This window comes from Bos taurus, chromosome 2, assembly GCF_002263795.3.
Source record: "Bos taurus isolate L1 Dominette 01449 registration number 42190680 breed Hereford chromosome 2, ARS-UCD2.0, whole genome shotgun sequence".
Taxonomy (NCBI): Eukaryota; Metazoa; Chordata; class Mammalia; order Artiodactyla; family Bovidae; genus Bos; species Bos taurus.
The window spans coordinates 15,561,005-15,575,687 of record NC_037329.1 but is presented as its reverse complement, the minus strand read 5'-3'; positions in this window follow the sequence as shown (position 1 = coordinate 15,575,687).

Here is a 14,683-nt window from a genome sequence, read left to right as displayed (position 1 = left end):
AATTCTTTCTCCTCCCACTTTATCTAATTCTTAAACACAAGTTAGGTCCAAAGAATCTTCATGCTTTCCCCGGCCCACTTTTCTGTTTGCTATGTGTAAGTGCACTATATAGCAAGATAGAGTATTCAAACAAAGGTCTTCATGCCAATAAATGTTTATCTTCTATTATAGCCTTTCTTTCGTGAAAGCATCAATTCTGTTCCCAGGGTCTATTCATTGTGCAAATATTTCTTACATTTCTGTCCTGTGCACAGCACAATACTAGTTGGTGAGTAAACACAGAAACAAATGTGGTTTCTCCATCAAGAAGACTGTCTTCTCAGTCAGTTCAGTCACTCAGTCGTGTTCAACTCTTTGTTACCTCGTGGACTGCAGCATGCCTGGCTTCCCTGTCCATCACAACTCCTGGAGCTTGCTCAAACTCATGTTCATTGAGGCGGTTATGCCATCCAACCACCTCATTCTCTGTCATCCCCTTCTCCTCCTGCCCTCAATCTTTCCCAATATCAAGGTCTTTTCCAATGAGACAGTTCTTCGCATCAGGTGGCCAAAGTATTGGAGTTTCAGCTTTAGCATCAGTCCTTCCAATGAATATTCAGGATTGATTTCCTTTAGGAATGACAGGTTTGATCTCCTTGCAGTCCAAGGGACTCTCAAGAGTCTTCTCCAACACCACAGTTCAAAAGCATCAATTCTTTAGCTCTCAGCTTCCTCTATGGTCCAACTCTCACATCCATACATGACAACTGGAAAAACCATAGCTTTGACTAGATGGACCTTTGTTGGCAAAGTAATGTTTCTGCCTTTTAATATGCTGTCTAGGTTGGTCATAGCTTTTCTTTCAAGGAGCAAGTGTCTTTTAATTTCATGGCTGCATTCACTATCTGCAATGATTTTGGAGCTCAAGAAAATAAAGCCTGTCACTGTTTCCATTGTTTTCCCATCTATTTGCCATGAAGGGTGGGACTGGATGTCATGATCTTCATTTTTTGAATGTTGAGTTTTAAGCTGACTTTTTCACTTCCTCTTTTACCTTCATCAAGAAGCTGTTTGGTTCTTCTTCACTTTCAGCCATATGGGTGGTGTCATCTGCATATCTGAGGTTACTGATATTTCTCCCAATCTTGATTTCAGCTTGTGCTTCATCTAGCCTGGCATTTCGCATGATGTACTCTGCATATAAATTAAATAAGCAGGATGACAATATACAGCCTTGACATACTCCTTACCCAATTTGGAACCAGTCCATTGTGCCATGTCCGGATCTAACTGTTGCTACTTGACCTGCATACAGATTTTTCAGGAGGCAGGTCAGGTGGTCTGGTATTCCCATCTCTTGAAGAATTTTCTACAGTTTCTTGTGATCCACACAGTCAAAGGTTTTAGTATAGTCAATGAAGCAGAGGCAGATGTTTTTCTGGAATTCTGTTGTGCTTTTTTCTATGATCCAATGGGTGTTGGTAATTTAATCTCTGGTTCCTCTGCCTTTTCTAAACCCAGCTTGAACATCTGGACATTCTCAGTTTACATACTGTTGAAGCCTGGCTTGGATGATTTTGAACATCATTTTGCTAGCATGTGAATATTTTTTTGGAATTGCCTTTCTTTGGGATTGGAATGAAAACTGATTATTTTCAGTGCTGTGGCCACTGCTGAGTTTTCCAAATTTGCTGGCATATTGGTAAGAAAAAAAGATACAGACAAGTAAGTCAAGTAGCGATTCAAGAACTTAAGAAAGTGAAAACATGCTGGTGAAATAAAGTTCAGATGAGAGGTGTCGTGAGTTCAGAAGGAAAGAGTACTGTACTGGAATTGAGATAGATGGGTTCATGGAAGGGCGGGACAGCTGAGGTTGGAACTTGAAAGTATATGTTTGAGTGGATGAAAATGGAACAAAAGAACAGAGCACTGGATAAAAGGACTCAATATCAGTTGGTGATTTATTGGAAAGTGTCAATGAAACAGAAGACAGAGTCTAGGTTTGATGTGTGCTACCTACCTCAAGCCATAATCATCCACTAACCAGTCATGTAGGAACAGTGATAACCTGACCTAGTAGAATGGCCTTCGACTTGGTGGGGGGCGGGGGGAAGGGGAGGTTGTCAGGAGACAGAATTTCATCTCTGCTGGGCACTAGAGATATGGGTTTGGATGAGAAACTAGTCTTTTCCTGCTCTTTCTTTAAATGTGAGATGAGGGATTTGAGTTTGGTCTCTAAAAACCCATCTAGCTCATAATTTGACTACTTGATTCATTTTGATGAAAAGAGTGTAATGAGATCATTGCAGAACAGAGTGAAGGGCTTCTCAGGAAAGGGGTTCTAAAGGGTACCAGAGGAAGCAGAATGACAGAGAAGAGGAGAGCTAAATAGCAGCAGGAGTCAGTGCAGAGGGGCCTTTCAGGGGTCTGGCCCTGAGATTCTGTATCACTGCCTTAGGCTCCCTCTGTGACGCAGCCTTGTTCTCTGCCTACTTGCTTCTCACTGTGGCACTTCCTTCACTGTCATCACCACCCCACCCACTCACCCTGTGCACCCAAATAGTAGAGAGCAGAGAGAGCACAGAGGAAGCAGGTCTCTGCTTCTTTATTGCAGCAGCTCCCGAGCTCTTGCTTTCCCCTCTTTGATTTGTGTATTTTGAATTGCTACTGATGATGGTCACTGCAACTCTGCTCCTTTGGTTTGCAGGTGCAAGACCCATGACTCAATGACTGCCTCCTTCAAACCTGCTCAGACATACCTTGGGACAACATTTTCAAGCATCTCCAGCTCTGTGTAGGGTAGAGGAAAGGTTAGTTATGAGTAGGGACTGAAGAGAAACAGAGTAAATGTAACTCTGGGGACCACAAGGGAAAAAGACTCTAGTTATCAAAAAACAGTAGCAGGAACAAGTGGAGAGCCAGGGGCAGTATCCGAAGCATTTCTTTATTTGCCAAATGCAGCCTATGAGGGACTTCCGTCAACAGTTATTTATTGAGTGCCCAAAGACACTGTTATAGATGCTATAATTTTCTGTTAGATCTAAATCATTCTGATAAATGAAAATAAAGTGAACCAGTTTCTTCAAAAAGGATATGATTTGATAACACTTTCTGCTTCATGAGGTAGCACTTACAACATTCACTGTTGTGAAAATCTGTTAGCATGTATACTTTTTTTCTGGTATGGGCTCTATTATTGAAAGCACCTCAATACACTTCATTAATATTTTTCTTTAAAGTGGTCAACCTAATCAAGATTTCCTAAGTATTACATGGAGAAGGCAATGGCACACCACTCCAGTACTCTTGCCTGGAAAATCCCATGGACGGAGGAGCCTGGTAGGCTGCAGTCCATGGAGTGGCGAAGAGTTGGACATGACTGAGCGACTTCACTTTCACTTTTCACTTTCATGCATTGGAGAAGGAAATGGCAACCCATTCCAGTGTTCTTGCCTGGAGAATCCCAGGGACGGGGGAGCCTGGTGGGCTGCCGTCTATGGGGTCGCACAGAGTCGGACACGACTGAAGTGACTTAGCAGCAAGTATTACATGGATATGCTTGCCATTTACTTGTGTTCTGTGAGAGAAGTGCCTCCTGTCATTGAAAATCATCTTGTTGATATCTGTCTCATCCCTTGTCAGGGTCCTCTCCCCCATCAATATACTGATGAACTAGCTGCTGTGCTATTTTGTGTCTCTAGATCTTTGTATAAGTTAAGCCCCTGTCTGGAAATGCATTTCCTTGCATGGAAAATATACATGCAATACGCTTTACAACTGTTAAAAAATCCCCGTTGATCAATTTTCTCCTTCTTTGGGGTCCAGTGTACTCTGTACCAACTCCTATTATCTGTGCTCTCAAACAGTGTTCACAGTTATTTCCCCAGTTTCTTTTCCCAGCTAGACTTTATGAATTCATTGAAAACAAGGACTGTGTCTTTTTTGTGGTTATATCCTCACGGTGTAAAGAGAAGCTCAATATCTGTCTAATAAATTAGATGAATGAATAAATGGATGAGTGGGTGGACAAGTAAATGATATATATACATGCATACCTTCAACTGCTAAGAACACACTGTGCTACCATCGTGAGGAATGCAAAGAAACATGAGATGGGTCCCTTCCTGAGAATGCTTACAAGGTGCCACAGCGATGCCCTGTGAGGGATGCAGACAGTGGTTCCTGAATAACATACCTTAAAGGAAACGCCTCCCGCTTCTCAAAAAAATAGTCTTATAAAAGTCTTTGTAAGTTGGAAGAAATCGTTTTAAAAGGCAGTATTCTGTAGTTAAAGGCAATTCAGCAAAGCGCTTCGCTTCTCCATTTATGGGTAGTGAAAATGTTTAGCTGCCTACCAGCACACTAGCACTACCGTTGACTTCTCAGTTTTAGTATTCGAGGCTGTCCTGAACTTGGCGTGCTCTGTTAGATTACTCAACCTGTCTGCCCCACAGACGTTCACCTCCCTAACCACCGCTTGCTGTTTTCTCTTTTTGAGTATGCCTACACCCAAAGCCACTGTCAGATGTCACAGAGATGAGACTTTACAAGTGTAAATGGAAAAACAACAACAACAACAAAAAACAAGAATAAGTGCTTTTCAAAAGAGTTTGGTGATGGCAGTGGCCCAAGAATGATAGGAAACGCTACCTTGCAAGGTTTCTTATTTGGAGTGTGGAAGGGCCACACAGCCCTGGTTCATGTGGGATCATAGATGATGTGAGTGAAAAGAGACAGAGCCAGGGTCCCAAGAGCCCCATCTGAGAAGGAATCAGGCTATGTTGTCTAGACAAGAGGAAATGTTTTCTTTTTGAGGGAAAATTATTAGAATTTTAGAAGCCAAATGATCGCTAGAAAATATAAGTGAAGTTTTACTGATTCCTTGTTTTTTTAGAAGACTTTCTTTTTGTCTCATTCTAAAAGTCTGTATTTAAGCCCAAAATGGAAAGTAAAGCTGAATTAGATTAGTGATTTCAAAAAGATATAGTCCTGTTGTGCGCAGCAGACATCCTCTTTTTTTTTTAAATTTCCCCTTAGGAGTTTTAAAGCTTGGGTGAAATCAACATCATGATTAAGACTTTTCTTAGCCTCCTTTCGGCAAATACAGAGTACATGGCTGTTTTAAATGGCCTTTTAACAATCAATTAAAAATACTCTAAGTTTCAATGTTTGAAATAGTTTTATTCCTATATTGTAAGTATTAGAGTAGTAAGTGCTCCTTCAACCTTCTTTTTCATGAAGAGGCAACATAAACGAGAGAGATTTTGTGGTCCTCCTTCTTCAGGGGTTCATCTCCCATTGACCTTCAGGCTTTTTGTGCATTTTCCAGACTGTTTCTACTCCCCCATCTTCCGCCCTCATGGAATGTAAGCTTTACCAATTAAGACATATCAATTAAGAAATGAAACCAGAGGCTTTGAGACTAGACTGGACAGTGGCAATGAGAACAAATTTCTTTTAACTTTGATTGTTGTATGTTCTGTACATTTTTATTGATGTAAAATATTTTCTTATATTTGAGAGTCAGCACTTGGGCATATTTTCAAAACTTTCAAAACAGAATATTATAACCTGTGTTCATAGGTATTGGGCCTTTTAGCAATGTATCTTGTCTAATAACTTTGTATTATATATTTGTGCCAATTTGACGTCTGTAGTTCTGACAGTGGCAGTTATTATCCCAGAGGACATTGGACCTGAGATCACACCTGAATTCCATTTTTTTTCTCAGATGACTTATGTTTTCCAATGTAAAACTATCTTCATTTTCACTGCTGGATCTAATATCCAGACTTCTCTTTGGGTTCAACAGACATGATAAGCCAACAGGGATATTTTGCATTTGTGTAAATTTTACATATATTTGTTTTATTCTCTTAATACCTATTCAGGTTATGGTTAGCTTTTATAGATAGCAAACTTAAATGGCTGACAAACAGCTGTATAGACTCCAGAGTCTGGTTGCTACATTAAATTCCTCAACCACTGCTAACTGGTCATGTGATCTTGGGCAGATTACTTACTAGCCATTTGCCTTAGTTTCCTTGTCTGTAAAACAATGATTTCTACCACACTGAGTTGTTAAATGGGATTATTTACGAAGTGTTTAGTAGAACAGTGCATGTCGCACAGGAAGTAGTATTTATGTTTTTGTTAATTCGAAAATATACACGCACTCCAATGTTCATATCTAGAAAAGCACTAAAACCATTAATGGAGACATCTGCTCCTCATAAGTAGCAGCAACTGTTTTGTGACCTTCTTGTCACTGCTAGTCACAAGACGGTTGCTGCTGGGCAGGAGGAGCAGACGTCTCCGTTAATGATTTCAGTGCTTTCCTAGATAGAAGATGCAAGAAATTGGGCTAATTTCTTCTGAAAATATCTAACTGAAGGTTAGATATTCTGCCAGGTTTCCTCAGAGCACAGAGTACCTCATTCCTGGTCTCTGCCCTGAACTCCTTTTAGGGTGTGTTGAAGGTCAGCGACTGCAGCGACTAGTAATCTGCTCCTTGTAGAGGCAGATGGTGAGGGACACTTTCTAGTCAGCACTGTGTGCGTGTCAGTCACTCAGTCGTGTGCGACTCTTTGCGACTCCACGGACTGTAACCTGCCAGGCTTCTCTGTCCATGGAATTCTCCAGGCAAGAATACTGGAGCAGATTGCAGTTCCCAACCCAGGGATCAAACCCTGGTCTCCTGCTTCACAGGCAGATTCTTTACTGTTTGAGCTACAGGGAAGTCCTTTCTAGTTGACACTAGTTTATTAGTATCTTAAAGATGAACATCAGTGGTGTAACTTAGGAAGGATGTTAAAAATCATCCTAGTACAATAGGAAACTGGACTAATACATAAACCATTTTAGACAGTTTTAAATTAATTCAAACATTATTTTTCTAAGAGGAGAAAAATGTTTAAACCTTGAGGTTGGGAAAAAGAAATCTTTGAGTAATTTTTGTTTTAACTTTAGGTTTCCTTTGAGTAATTTCCCCATCAACCTATTTAAAAAACCAAACTTTCCTTTTCTCAAAAAATGTTATGTATTATAAACAGGAGAAGTAAGGGAGTAATAGACTAATACAGCGTAAGAATTTTGAGTTTCTAACATATGAGCAATAATCACCAAACAGCATCAGATTACAAAGGTTTGTAATTGTCTTCTTTCCCTATAAACACTGTGCTTTGATGATCACTTGTTTAGGACAGAAGTCTTTGGAATATGTGAACTGGCAGAGTCTAGAGTACATAAATAAGGACATGCAAATATCCTTGTTGAAGAAAATCAACAGTGCATCATGAACAACCGTTTACTTCCTGTTATTTTAACTTAACTCTTCTGAAAAAAAGACTTTGGGGTGGAGATGTTTTCAGTGTCTTTTTCAACATTAATGTAGACTTCTTGAATAATCGAAACATTCTGAAAGCCTGTACTCAGAATCCTGTGGGAAGTCTGATTATCTCAGACACTTACTTTCAGTATTAACATGCAACAGTCAGTTGCCTTCTGGTAGAAGTTAGTATAGATAATTAGACATCAGCTCAATAACTCTTGACAAGACAGGTTTCCACAGAGAGGATCCCCCCAGTACCTTAGGGTTTCGCTTAATTGTAAAGTCTAACATCTTTACCCTTTTTAAGATCTTGAAACCTAAAACAATTAAGTAATGTACTTCAATCTTATTAAGAGAGAAAATAATAGAGAAAACGAGTAGTGGAAAAAGTATTAACTAACTACAATGGCCCTTTATACCAGACACCAAGAGTCACCCTGGAGAATCTTCATAATAATTGAAACAAAACCTTTGCAGACTCTTCCCTGTGTTATAAATGTGTCTGCCAAGCAAAATGCTCAGAAACTTATTAGTGGACAGCTATTTAAGATAATGTTCTTTATAAGTGTCATTGAATTGCTGGCTCCATACTTGCTGTCTCTAAGATTTATAATTTTCTGTTCTCATCTTTAAACTAGATAAATATAAATCACTTCTAGTAAAGTGTCATCAAAGAGTAATAAACAAAATGACTTTCTTTTAACTGTATTTATGTACTGCTGTATCTGCAAGGAAATTGCGAGAAAAATAGGTTTAAAAATAATTTCATGTGGCGAGCTCACAAAATGTTTTCAATGGATCACAAAAGTAAAAAAAAAATAAGAAAAACAGATGTGTTACTGGGAACATAATGAGAGATATATAAGTGTTTTTTACATGTGAAAGTAAACATCTTTAAAATAAGTATTTAAAAATTCTTAACTAAAATCTTATGTGTATTAAAACATCTAATATTTTGTCTCATGTTTCTTAGATGCAAATTTAATAAATGTTTTACTATATCATCTCTTAATCCCATTTTTCCTCTCTTTCTTTGCACACACACACACACACACACACACAAACACCCCTGCCCCTACTTCTTTACCAAATGCACTGTTGGAATATTTTGATGGGCATTAAGAGATTGGGGTCCATATAAGACTTCAGACGATAACAGCTATCAGCACAAAGATTTTATTTAGGAAACTTAAGAATTTCTAAGAAATGAAAAAAATAGTGGAGTATACAGACTAATTTTCCATGATTATAGAACACATGGATACAGTTCATATACACTTGCAGTTCAGTTCAATCGCTCAGTCGTGTCCCACTCTTTGGGACCCCATGGACTGCAGAACTCCAGGCTCCCTGTCCATCACCAACTCCCGGAGCTTGCTCAAACTAATGTCCATCAAGTCGGTGATGCCATCCAACCATCTCATCCTCTGTCATCCCCTTCTCCTCCTGCCTTCAATCTTTCCCAGCATCAGGGTCTTTTCCAGTGAGTCAGTTCTTTGTATCAGGTGGCCAAAATACATACACTCTATTCCTCATAAACTGTGATTTGATTAAGAATTTCTTCAGTGACGGCTTCCCTGGTGGCTCAGCTGGTAAAGAATCTGCCTGCAATGCAGGAGACCTGGGTTCGATCCTTGGGGGAAGACACCCTAGAGAAGGGATCGGCTATCCATTCCAGTATTCTGGCCTGGAAAATTCCATGGAATATTCCATGGGATCACAAAGAGTTGGACACAACTGAGAGACTCTCACTTCTTCAGTGAATAATTTGATTTAGGAATGAAGAGAAATTTGCTTTTGTGACAGTAATGCATATTCTTCCATCAGTGGCATCTACCAGAATAAAGCCTTCCCAAATCCTCTGGGTTCCCTAACCACTAAAACGTTCCTCACTTACCTCTTGTGTTTAGTCCAAAGAGGTTTATACTCAAAGTGTAGCACTTAAATTGGCTTCCTCTAGAACAGTGAGGAGTGAGGAGTCACAGATACTAGGAACTGAGTTTCTCTAGCTTCTGCAGAATGCTTTATCCTCTGGTTGCCAATTATACCTCAATTTACTTTTGTTTACTTTCAACTAGACAGGATGTTGATGAGATTCATGTAGAATGAGCCCTGGCTCTGGGCCAAATGGGAAGTTCATGCCCTTTTGTAGCTTTTACTTTCTAGCGCCTTTCCCCACAACTTTTATATACTGCTCAGTAACCAATGGCCTCAAGTTCATACTTGTTTTTCTTTGTTTATCTAAAAACCACTCCTGAAGTAATTTTGTTAAAAATTGGAACTGATTAAAAAAGAGTATTGCAATATAATTATGCTAAGGTTTATTCAGACTTGCTTATTGATGGATATGGCTTCTAAGCCATTAAGAATTCCATATTTTCTTTTAAAAAAAATGTATTTATGTGACTGCACCAGGTCTTAGCTGTGGCATGCAGGATGTCCAGTTGCAGTATGTGAACTCTTAGTTGCAACAAGTGGGATCTAGTTCCCTGACCAGGAATCAAACCTGGGCCCCCTGCACTGGGAGAGCTGAGTCTCAGCCACTGCACCACTAAGGAAATACCAAGAATCACATATCTTCTTGATTTGAGTCTTTCAGTTCCAGTGTGAATAAGCCAAGAAACTAAAGTAGGCAAGTGTGTTTGACTCCAAGAGGGAGAAAAATGAAGATGCAAATAATTTAGGAGGCAGAAGGGGAAGACATTATGGGGATAGAATTGTCCAAGAGGAGGGAAGAGAAAGAAAAGAGGAAAAAGACGGAAGCACACAAATTTAAAATTTAAACTGAGAATGAGAAACTCAGAAACTGAAAAGGATAAGTCAGCAAAGTGAGAGAATGTAGGACCTCAGAAGGGGAAAAGGAAATTGTGGGAAGAATGGGGCCATCTGTAATGTCAAATGTCACGGTGACATCTCAAGTAACAGGAGACAGCCGGGTGCTCAGGGATGCTGGCGGCCATGATTTCGTGGTGGACTTTGGGAGAGCAGTTTGAGAAGACTGACTGGCTGAGAAGGGCGGGAAGGGGAGCCAGTGAGCATTAACACTAATGGGAATATTTGGTAATGGGAAATAGAGTGAATAGTCTGAGCTGGAGGGAAGATTGAGACAAGAGATGTGTTTGATTTTTTGGTTTTTGAAACTAAACCTCCATTTCTGATATAAATATGAGAATCTGAAAAGCTCCTGTAGTACTTAGAAGGTTTCAGTGCTAGAGCTTTAATATAACAAAATAGAAATAAACTGACAAACTTAATTTAGCCACTTGAACTAATTTACACTAAGCATAAACAAAATTTATTTTTCTTAAACTCTAATTAGCTTTATTTAGGACACAGTGACGTATCTCATAAATATCAATTAAAATGACAATGTTCACATTTACATTTCTGTGAATACTTTATATTCTGCATGCTATTGATGACCCATGCCAAATATAATGTTGTTAGTTGAACATTAAATGAGTAACAATGCATTGTATCTTCAGAATATGCTAGCATACTTCATAGAAATAAAAGAAATATTTTCACTATGATAGTTTGGAATGAAACCTTAAAAATAATATTAAGGAAAAAATAAAAGACAATTTCTATCAATTAAGATCAATAATGATTGTGTTGGTGGACCACTGAATAGGAAAAAGGATAAAAAGACACAATAAGTTTTGTTACAGGCTATCTTAAATGGGTCTGCATTCCTACTGATTCAACCTATAGTGAATCAGATAATGATCAGCTGCTTTAAACTTGATGTTAAAGTGCTTGATGTGCTTTAAACTTAAACAATTTAAGAAAACCGAGCAATGTGTCAAGATCCTCTTCATCCTAAACTTCTAAATTCTGATGTTTCTTAAGGCAGCATCCAAGGTCCCCTGCTCTTTTCTGACTAATCTTTCCCTAGGTGACTTCATTCACTTCCAGGGTCTGAAGTACCATGTTCATTCTGATGACTTCCAAACTTCTCTCTCTAGCAAACATGACTTCTCTCAATTCATGTATCTACTTTCTCCCTTTTCCATTCTCCTGCTTTTTCTAACAGCTTGGAGGAATAATTTGACATGCAGTAAACTGCGTATATTTAAAATGAAGTCCGTGGTGAGTTTTGATATACGTATTTGCCCACGAAATGATCACCACAAATAAAATCGTGAACATGGTGACATTCCCAAAGTTTCCTCCTGCCTTTTCTAATTCCTGCCATTTCCCTCCCCCACCTCTTTAGTCCCCAGTAAACTACAAATCTGCTTTCTATCACTGGGCATTGGTTTACAAGTTCTAGAATTTTATATAAATGGGATGACCTAATATAGTGTATGAGGAATCTTCCTATATTATTTAAAGGGTTTCAAGGCTTTAGCTTTAAGCTGATAAACTACAAACAAACAAGGTTAATTTAAACAGCCATTTGCAATAATTTTTTTCATCTTTTTTGGAGGGAGGGGGGATCTGGCCTTTTTTCACTCATCCTAATTATTCTGTGGTTCATCCGTGTTGTTGAATTTATCAATAGTTCATTCCTGTGTCTTGCTGAATAGTGGTATATCATTGTAATGGCATTCCATTGTATGAATATATAACAATTCATTTATCCATTCACTTAGTGACGGGCATTTGAGTTCTTTCCAATTGTTGCCTGTGACAAATAAGGCTGCTATGAACATTTGCATAAGCCTTTGCATGGACGTATGTTTTAATTTATCATTTTTCCGGTAGTCATGTATGGATGTGAGAGTTGGACTGTGAAGAAAGCTGAGCGCTGAAGAATTGATGCTTTTGAACTGTGGTGTTGGAGAAGACTCTTGAGAGTCCCTTGGACTGCAAGGAGATCCAACCAGTCCATTCTAAAGGAGATCAGTCCTGGGTATTCTTTGGAAGGAATAATGATAAAGCTGAAACTCCAGTACTTTGGCCACCTCATGCGAAGAGTTGACTCATTGGAAAAGTCTCTGATGCTGGGAGGGATTGGGGCAGGAGGAAAAGGGGATGACAGAGGATGAGATGGCTGGATGGCATCACTGACTCAATGGATGTGGGTTTGAGTGAACTCCGGGAGCTGGTGATGGACAGGGAGGCCTGGCGTGCTGCAATTCATGGGGTTGTAAGGAGTTGGACATGACTGAGCGACTGAACTGAACTAAACTGAACAGAAATACCTAGGAATGGAATGGCTGGATCATAGTCTTATGTTGAAATTTCCAGGAAGCTGCCAAACTGTTTTCTAATGTGGTTGTACTATTGTTATTCCCACTACCCATGTATGAGAGTTCTAGTTATTTCTCATCCTTGATAACACTTGGTGTGGTCAGTAGTTTTTTAATTTTAATAGGTATGTATTATTTTCTCACATATTTTCTTTTAGAAGTTTTATAATTCTATGTTCTACTTAGGTGATGGATTCATTTTTACTGAATCCTTGTGTGGTAATTATGGATTCCAGCTCATTTTACTGCATATAGATATCCAATTCCTGCATGAAAGTGAAAGTGTTAGTCAGTTGTGTCCGAGTCTTTGTGACCCCATGGACTATAGCCTGCCAGGCTCCTCTGTCCATGGAATTCTCCTGGCAAAGAAATGGTGGGTTGCCATTTCCTCCTCCAGGGGATCTTCCCGACCCAGGAATCCAACATGGGTCTCTTGCTTGCAGGCATATTCTTTACCGTTTGAGCCACTGGGGAAGCCCAGTTCCTGTATATGGATATTCAATTGCTTCAGAACCACTTTTCGAAAGACTATTTTCTCAGTTGAATTGTCTCTCTTCCTTGTTAAAAAAATAGCTATCGATATGAGTGCAGGTCTGTTTCTGGACTCTGTTCTGTTTTGTTTTTCTATTTGTGTATTTTCATGTCAATGCCACATCACTTTCATTAATGTCATGTATCCATTTTGAAAACAGTGTTATTCTTCTTTTTTTAAAGTTATTTTGACTAATCATTCTTGATTTCCTTTAGCAAGTCATAGATTATTTCTCCAAAGCATACCTTCAATCCAGTTATTTCTCTCCATCTTTTCCATCATACTAGTTGAGCTAGGATTATTGTAATAGTTTTCTAATCGCTCCATTTCCTCCTTTACATTCTCCTCCAGCCCACCATAACATTCATCACATAGCAATGTTTTTGAGCTTTAAAAGCTGCAAACCAAGTCAAATTACACTTCTTAAAACCCTTTAAAATATTTCTTACTGCACATACAAGTCCTAACTCCTTACAATGTTTTATAAGATACAAAAAATTTGACCAACATTATCTTGAATTATTCCCACCCTCTATGCTTCAGTTACACTGCACCTATCCTTTCTAGAAGATTCCAAACTCTTTCTTACCTTAGAATCTTGCCATCACATGGAATTTTTTTCTTCCAGTTTTGTAGTATGACTATGCTCTCTCGTGCTTCAAGTCTTGATCTAAATAATATCTCTGCAGACAAGCTTTCACTAACTTTCCTATTTAAGTACTCTGTTGTTTGTTATCATGGAATCCTGCCTGTTATCTTTATGGAACTTGATCATCTTGTGACTATATTTTGTATTTATGTAGCTATTATTTACCTATTTTTTATCTGTCTCTACTAAATTGTAAACTTTGGAGCATCTGAACCATATGTCTTTGCTCACTGCTATATACCCAGCACTTAATACTGCCTATCACATAGCAGGTAATCAATACTTTGTTGACTGAACGAAGGAAATGACTGAATTTAAGTCATATTTGATGTGATTTCCTGATGCTGGAAAAACTATCATTGCTAATTTTTAATTGAGTGCTAAAATTCACAATTTGATAATAATCTCTTTTAGTCTAAGAGCTATTACTTTAGAGAAAAATTAGACTTTTTATGAGGTAATTTCCTGAGGATAAAGATCAGAGAGTAGAGCGAATATGTGAATATTGGTCACATGAGGATATTGAGGGGAGAAAAAAATGAGAGAGTGGAAGAAATAAGTGAAAAAAAGAATTCTGGGACATACAATATAAACATTTCCTGTATCATATTTACCTGTGCTAGGAGAATCTTAATTCTTATGTTATTTCTGACTACATTTGTATCAACTGTATGTTTCATTGCCTATAATATAGTTAACTTTTAATTGCTCAGCCCTACTGCCAGACAACTTGGAGTTCTTGAAAGCTCTTTCAAATATCCGTAAGGAATATTCAGGAAAATACAGAGACTATGAAGGACAGGTGATATTTCTGAGAGATCAGATTGTATTCTGTATGTTCAAAATCATTGTTTTCATTTTCCCAAGAGACTCTCACATTGAGAATTCTGTTCTCACACATAAAAATTGTTTTTGTGAGTTTCCAACTAACATTAGCTGTTGGATGACTGATCCCACTCTTCCATGATGTTTAGAATTTCTAAAAGCAGTTACTA